Consider the following 8,468-nt stretch of genomic DNA (forward strand, 5'->3'; position numbering starts at 1 on the left):
GACCAGGCTGGCCTTGAACTCAGAAATCCGCCTGCCTCTGCCTCTCAAGTGCTGGGATTAAAGGCATACGCGATCACTTCCCGGCCCTTTAACACTTTTCTATCTCATAATCCAACTGCTGGAAATGGAGAGCTGAACCCCAATCCATAATTTTAGATTTTTCTTTATGTTCCCAGGTTTTTTGCTTCCTATATTTTGAGACTAGTGTACATTTGCTTGTACAACTGTGTCTATCTGTCTTTCTGGCATCTTGGCAAATTGATCCTTTCATCCTTACATAATAATGTTGCTATTTCTATTAATAAGTGCACTGACATCTACTTTACCTAATGCTAATTTTCCAACTTTGACATTATTGAAGTTGAGTGACAATGCGTTCTTCACCTCCTTATTCTTAGCATTTCTACACTACCGTAATTTAAATGAGTTTCCTGTAGGCTGCATGACCACGTTTCCTTCTAACCCTTTAGAAAGTATCTACTAATTGCTACATTTTAAACACTGAAATTTAAAGTAATTATTGACATTTAGACTCAGAATTGCTGAATTTTATTTTTAATATCACCTCGTCTCCAGTTTCTCATAACCTGTTTTTTCCCTTTTCCTCATTATTTTTTAATATTTCATCTTTATTTATAATGCTTCTCAGTATAATGTTTTGTATAGTTTTCTTGCTTTAAGTGTTAAATGTTTCATATTAAACATATCGCAGTAAGAATTTTTTTCCTGGAATGTCCTTCTCTTTGGTCTTACAAATAGTTGCTATGTTGCTGATAGTAAATGTGATAGCCTTTGCATATTGAAAAAAGAGCCAACCCATCTAAATGTTAAATCACTAACTGTATTACATGCTTTAATCAAAAGTCAAATAAGCAAGAAAACTATACAAGCTATATGAAATAATAAAGGACTATCCCTGTAGTTCTCAATGGTTTGCTTCCATAGCATAATATCTTCTTATATAAAGCAGATCTACTTACAAGATAGCAAGTGGCAAGATTGCAAGATTTTGTTTCTGTATCTGTATTCCACCATTTAGCCATTCATTTATGCAGATTGTGTGGATTGTCGCTAAGCTGTATGTTGATATAAATGCAGACATACAGAAAAGAACATACCATAGTCTATTTATATCAACATTTTAGGAGTTTTGTTTTAGAAACTATCCTATTTATATCTAGTGTATCTTTTCTTGGGCATAAGTTGTTATATACGTTTAGTTTCAATAATGAGAAAAATAAAATATGATTTATAAAACTCAGGAAGAGAATAGTCATCATACATATCATGGTTATACCCTTTGCTTTGCTTTTTGTAATTTCTTTCTTGTATGATCCAAGACAACTTTAAAAATAATTCCATTTCTTTGAAAAAACTTCCCTTAGCCTGTCTTCAGGGTAGATCTTAAAGTATCAACAAATTGTATCAGGTTTTGTCTAAAATGTCTTTGTTTCCCCTTTAGTCCCTGCTGAGTGTTGCATTGACAACTCTTTCAACACTTGATAAATGTAGGAAGTGTTCTGCCATCGACTCTCGGAATCATCCAAGACTCACTCTTGGGTATCTGTCTGGAGCTCTGATGGAAGAGCAGTGCGGCTGTCCCCATGGAATTTTCCTCAGTAAATCCCGCCAATCTGTCTTCTTGTTTATTTCCGTTTTCTGCCCTGTCACTTCTCCGCTGTTGAGATGCTACAGCATGCTTCTCTTTCATCTTACTGTATTATTTTAGTTTGATGATTTCTTTTTTAAAAAAAAAAAAAATTCAAGTAATGCAAATTCAAGTCTTCCGAGCTACAGTTTGCACGCCATAAGGTTCACTTACGCTAAGTGCACACAAATTTTCGTTGAGTGCACATGAATTTTGGTATGTCTTTGGAGTTGAATAAGTATCATCACTGTCTAATTTTAAATTACTATCTTGAATGGAAGCCTGTACTGACAGTCACCCTTTCCTTCATCTTTAGCATGGAACAATCAGTTAACACATGTTAGTTAACTGTTTTTTATAGGCATCTTCTAGATTTTCCATAAATGGTGTGTGAATCATACTGTGGAGTTTTGTGTGTAGATTGCTTGTTCCATTCACTGCTTTTTAGGATCATCCGTGTCAGAGTATGTATTATTCCCTCATTCCCCTGTCTTTCCTAAGATTTTCTAACTCTTAATTTACTTTTAAAAGAATTGGTAATTGCTTCTTGAAGCATGTTTTTAAAAATATGGCTGCATTTTAAAATATTTTTTAAAGGCACATTCCTTTAAGTCTGGCACTTGGGAGTCAGAGGCAGGTAGATCTGAGTTCGAGGCTACCATGGTCTACATAGAGCATCAGGGCAACCAGGTTACACAGAGGAACCCTGTCTTGAAAAACCAAAAAGGGAAAAAAGAAGAGAGAAGCTGTTTTATTTATTTATTTATTTATTTATTTATTCAGATTTCTAGCACTGAATTCATCTTGCTGTTGAAATGTGCAGACTTTTCACATTCAAGTTGTGATTTTTCTGGTTCTTAGGATGTTGAATAAGTTCCTAATTTCACTTGGACATTTTGAGTATTCTGAAATTCTGTATTCTCTCAAATCATTTTTCAATTTTATTTTCTTTATTACTTTACACACACACATACACACACACTATGTGCGTGTCTGAATATGTGCAAGTGAATTAAGGTACCCATGAAGTCCAGAAGAGGACACCGATCCCCTGGAGTTGGAGCTGCAGGCAATTGTGAGCTGCCTAAATTGGGTGCTGAGATCCAAACTCAGGTCCCTAAGGATGCATATATGCTCTTAACCCCTGAGCCATCTTCCAGTCACTTGAGTTATTATTTTCATGTCATGAATGTCCCTTCGTGAAGTATGTTGTTAGAGCCAGGTGGGTATATGTTTAGTTTTGCACTGGGCCTCCCTGGAAGTTCTTTACCCTGCTTCCTGTGAGGAAGCAGATGAAGGAGAGCCCCCCCCCCACACACACACACCTTGGCTCTCCTTTGCACCTTGCACGAGTGCAGGACCAAATTGTACCACATTGCCTCCACGTGTGAAATCAGCTGGGCTGCGGTGACACGGGAACAGAGCACCATGTGAAGCTAAATGGTCAGGCTGGAAACTGGCTTCCAAGAGTCTCTGCTGAGAGCAGAGAGAGAGAGAGAGAAGGGAGAGAGGTGGAGTCTGGCCTTATAGAGGCTTGTTGGGGGTAGGTGAGAATGGAAGCTAATCCTCTCAAAGGCTCGAACAAGTGGAAGAGAGAAGCAGTATGTCAGCAACCTGCCTGGCACTGTCCTGCCATGTTGGTCCAGAGAGAGGGCTCAACTCCCCAGGTAGAGGAATTCCAGGGTCTCAGTAAAACCATCTTCTTTCCCTCTTAGGGCCTTCCCGTGACTGCTTGTTGTGCTATGGCCAGAGTTTGTTGTTCATTGGTTGGTTGATTTTGACTTTTTTCTTACAACGGGGTCCACAGTGGAACTATTATTGCATCTTTGCTGAAGCCAGAACTTCGAGATCATTACTACAAAGTAAGCATCAGTTAAACTGATAGGATTCTGTGCTGAAGATTTGAATATGTATGTTAAATAAACATCTTACTCCAGCCTTGACTCTCACTCAGTCCTTCTGTGAATGGTGGCTTTCTGCTTTCAGATTCCAGTACTGTATATGAGACCATGGTTGAGTCCTCTGACTTCTCTCCATCTTTCCCTCTCTGTCCTTGCCCTCTTCCCCATTCCTGTATCTCCGACCTGTCACCACCACCTGAAAGTCCCATGTTACAAGGCAAATCCAAGTAAGTGTCCTCTATAAGTCCCATTTTTTTCAGGATACTGAGAAGCAACTGCTGCCTCCCATGGTTCTAACACAGCTCTCTGAGGGAGTCATCACCATTTCAATTACATCTCTGTCTTTTGTGTACAGCGTGGATGTTGTATTTTATAAAAAGAAAAAGAAAAAAGAAAAGAAAGAGAAGAGTAGAGAGGAGAGGAAGAGGAAAAGGAGAGGGAGAAGAGAAGGAAGGGGAGGGGAGGGGAGGGGAGAGAAGAGAAGAGAAGAGAAGAGAAGAGAGGAGAAGAGAAGAGAGAGGCCTGCCATGAGCATGTGGAGAGAGAGGGGGAGGGGAGTGGGGAGAGCAGAAGCAAGAGGAGAAGAGAAGGGAGGGGGGAGGGGGCAAGCAACCCCTTTTATAGTGAGTCAGGCACACCTGGCTGTTGCCAGGTAACTGTGGGGTGGAGCCTAGACTAAATGCCAACAGATGTCCTATTGGACGAAGTCTGGGTTATTCTGCCAGTTTCCTTTGACCTCAACTCTTATGAAAGAAACATCTTTCTAGGAGATGAAACTGGAATGTGATCTGCAATTCTTATGCCTAAGGAGCTCCTATGATGTGGGTTACAGACCCGTGGGCATACAGTTACAGTAAGACGGTATATAAGCAGATGTTCAACGAGTCAAGACAGGCTCTAGATCTTGGTTATGGTCATGACATTTAGCAAATTGCTTAATTCAGAGAAAGCACTTGAAGGGTGTGCTAAATTCACAAAAAAAGGAAAATACATCATCGACGCTATAACCTGGGCTAAAAATAGCAGCTGATCATGAGAAAACTGGCAAAGCAAGTTCGTGTCAGCATTGTGTACACAGGTGCCAGTTCTCTTGGTGGCCTTTGATGTCACATTAAAAGAGTTCATACTGTTATTAAGAGGGATAACAGTGGTTGGAAACAATCCTATGTTAAGTAATGCAAAGTGTTTTATTTAAAAATAGTATATACCGTTTTGTGCTTATATGGAAGATATTTTTTAAAATGTATGTTAGGTAATAATTCGTTTAATCTTTTCAGACTCCTACCTGAAAATGTCATCATTCAAAATTTACAACTCTTGAAACTAAGGGGAAATGTCATTAAGTAATGTGCCTAAAGTAAGCCATCAGATGTTTTTTTTTCCCAATAGCTATTCCTATCAGACTGACAATCTCTAAAAAGAAAGTTCTGATTGAAGGTTTTCTGGGTGTGTTGATGTCCCCCACCCTCCACTGGAAGTCCTGCCTGGCTACAGGGGGGGCCCCTTGTCTCTACATTCCCCCCCCCCCCGTGGTAGGAACCTTACCTAGGTCACCCTCATAGACTGCCCTGAGCCTTGCCCCAGGTTTCCAGCTAGTTCCAGAGATGTACCCCACTGATTTCCATTCTCATTCATAGCCCTCTCCTGTCTGCCTTCTCCCCATATCCGATCCTCATCCCTGTACCCCTCTTCACCCCATCTCCCTCCAAATTCCCTCTCTCCATCCACCTCCCATGACTATTTTGTTTCCCCTTCTGAGTGTGACCCACATTTCCTCCCTTGGGCCCTCCTAATTACTTTGTTTCTTTGAGTCTGTGGATTTGTAACATGGTTATCTTGTACTTTGTGGCTAATATCCCCTTATAAGTGAACACATACCAAACATGTCTTTCTGGGTCTGGGTTATCTCACTCGGGAATTTGTCCTGCCTACAAGATGCACAGAGATAAAGATGGAGCAGAGACTGGGGGAACAGCCAACCAGTGACTACCCCAACTTGATACCCAGGGGAGAGCCAACGCCTGATGCTATTAATGATACTCTGTTACGCTTGCAGATAGAAGCCTAGAATTACTGTCTCCTGAGAGGTTTTATACAGCAGCAGATGGAAACAGATGCAGAGACCCACAACCAAACATCAAGCAGAACTCAGGCGGTCTTGTGGTGTGGAAGTTAGAATTGAGCAAGCTGGAAGGGTCAAGGACACCACAAGAAAACCTACACAGTCAACTAACCTGGGCTCATGGGGGCTCACAGAGATTGAATCACCAACCAAAGAGCATGCAAGGGCTGGACCTAGGCCCCCTACACATTTGTAGCAATGTGCAGCTTGGTCTTCATGTGGGGTCCCCTAACAATTGGAGTAAGAACCATCTCTGAATCTGTTGCCTGCCATTGGATCTCCTTCCCCTAACTGGACTGCCTGGTTGGGCCTCAGTAGAAGAGGATATGCTTAGTCCTGCTAGAACTGGATGTCCCAGGGAGGGATGGTACCCAAGGGGGTGAAAAGGGGGTAGGGATTTGTAAGGGTGGGACTGGGAGGAGAGGAGGAAGGGGTAGCTTGGACCTGGATGTAAACTGAATACATTAATGAAAAAAAGTTCTGGGATTCTTATTTTATCTTGTAATGGCACTCTTTTGGATACTGTCTTTAACTTGTGTCACATAGTACTCTGTTTCTCAGACAAGTTAAGATGCTAAATGCAATGCAGAATAAAGGTGACCTGTAACTTCTGTATTTTCCTATTTATAGTGTTTCCTCACAGCTCCCTGGTGGAGGAAGCATTATTTCTCTGTGTTAGGTAAAGGTAGGGCACAGAATTCTGACTTCATCATACTACAGTAACACCAGAGACAACCATCCAAGTTAAAAGTGGCTGTTGTATATTTATCTCTGGTTTTCCTTTGGTACCAGTAACTGTGTCAGGTGGAATACGAGTGGACACTTTCCCTGTAGTCATTCCAAGGGAGGTCGCATTTCTTTCCATTCCTCAGTTGTCCTCCAAGTTCAAGAGATAACAGATTTTGCATTAGAGCTTAGGGGAAAAAATGACACTCCCATTTGTATTAAATTGGATCTCAGCTACCTGTGGCATTGGACAGGTTACAAAGCTTTCAAGATCTAGCAAGGGCTCTCTAGTTCCCACTAGGGCGTGTCATGACTTTCTAAGCAGAGTGGCCAGGTTGCACACTTCCTTACCCATTAGTTCCACTTACAAAATACAGGCTACCGTAGGTATCTTTGAGGCTGTGAAGACTAGGTAAAATAACACATCCAAAGTGAAGAGCAGGGTGTGTGGTCATCAAAATAATCCAGTGCACTCCTTATTGTTAGCAGTCACCCAGGCAGTCTAAACTCCCTGGCAATAGCCAAGTCATTTATGCCCATTCAGCATTCCAGCTTTTCTGGCCAGAGGTAAGATCTGGCAGCTACTGCATGTAAAAGAGCATGGTTGGACACTGTTAAGGAGGGAGAACACTTGGTAATTATTATCTGTCTGCCCAAATAGTCTCTTATTACCATTTTCCCCCTTCCCATTTTATTACAAAATAGCACATTCACATTCCGATCACTACTAATTCAAATCACCAAGCAGGATATGGGGGCCGGGGAGCATCGGTATTTACACAGAACCCACTGGATGCTAGAAGGCATATCCATCACAGTGTGCAAACACACTTAATCCTTATGTCATCCAACATGCTAATATTACAGATGAGGAAACAGGCTTAAAGTGCCTCAGGTTGGGCTCACAAACTTTGTGGGTTACGGAACCAGGGGTTTGGTCCTCTGATGTCAGAAGCGATTCTGCCCAAGGAAGCTGACATTAAAGGCACGGCAGGGATTGAACCCTGATTTGTTCTAGTCATTCTTGGCCCACTTTAAAGAAATTACTAAAGAAAGTGTTCATCTCTGACCAGACCATTAGTGTAATTTTTTCCCTGTGCAGTCAAGCGTTTTGAATCTGCCTTTTAAGTTTCCACACATTAGGGAGCCTCAGAACCTTTTAATTCTCTCTCAACAGTTTCCTAGGGCATCTGAAATTTACATAAAACACTGAATTCCCTCATCATCTTTAGCTCTGCAGAGGGCTGTATCTACAGAACTGGAGCCAGAAATAGATCCTTGGGAGGGTGAATTTGACCAAGTTCACCTAGACAGGGAGTTGTTAGAGAAACAGAGGTCTCTGGGCACATGTGGCGAGTGGAAAAGAAAATGCTCCACAGAAGGACACTTTGCCTCACCCAATCATCAGTGGCAGGTCCATTGAGTCCCGCTCCCGGACAGACAAGCTCTTCAGACTCTCTGAGACTAGATAATGAGATATGATCTCTATATCAGAGACTGTAAAATGGCCTATTTTTTTTGTATTTTAATTTTAAAATTAAAATTAAATTGTATTAAAATTTTAATTTTTAACTCTTTCTTTGTCTTATAGTTTACATGTCTCCTTCTCTATTTTAAAACCCTTCTACGTATAGAGCTGGCAAAACCCACCATTACTGATTACATCTGTAACAATCCTACCGTTGTGTGTGTTCGGAGAAGCTGTTTTGAGACAACCTTGACTTGAATAGCTTCGTCTGGCTTGCTTCAGCAGTTAGTAACCCAAAAGCGAGGTGTAGCACTCTAGTAAATCTATCATGATGAATTTTAAAAGCATGTACACTTAGAGATCATAAAATCTGCCAAGTGCTAAGTACCCTCTATTGGATGCTATCCACAAACCACACTAAAACGCCTTTCAGTGTTCTAGGCACAGGGAATTCTAGTTAAATTCCCATATTCCAAACCAAAACCATAAAATAGACTTACTTTCTTTATCTGTTGCCTGCAGGGATGCATGAGCTCTAATAGAAACAAAGGGAAGTCTTGATCGATCCTGAGACAGAGGGAGAATTTTCCCTAGGGCTTTGTG

The sequence above is a fragment of the Mus pahari genome, chromosome 12 (genome assembly GCF_900095145.1).
Source record: "Mus pahari chromosome 12, PAHARI_EIJ_v1.1, whole genome shotgun sequence".
Taxonomy (NCBI): domain Eukaryota; kingdom Metazoa; phylum Chordata; class Mammalia; order Rodentia; family Muridae; genus Mus; species Mus pahari.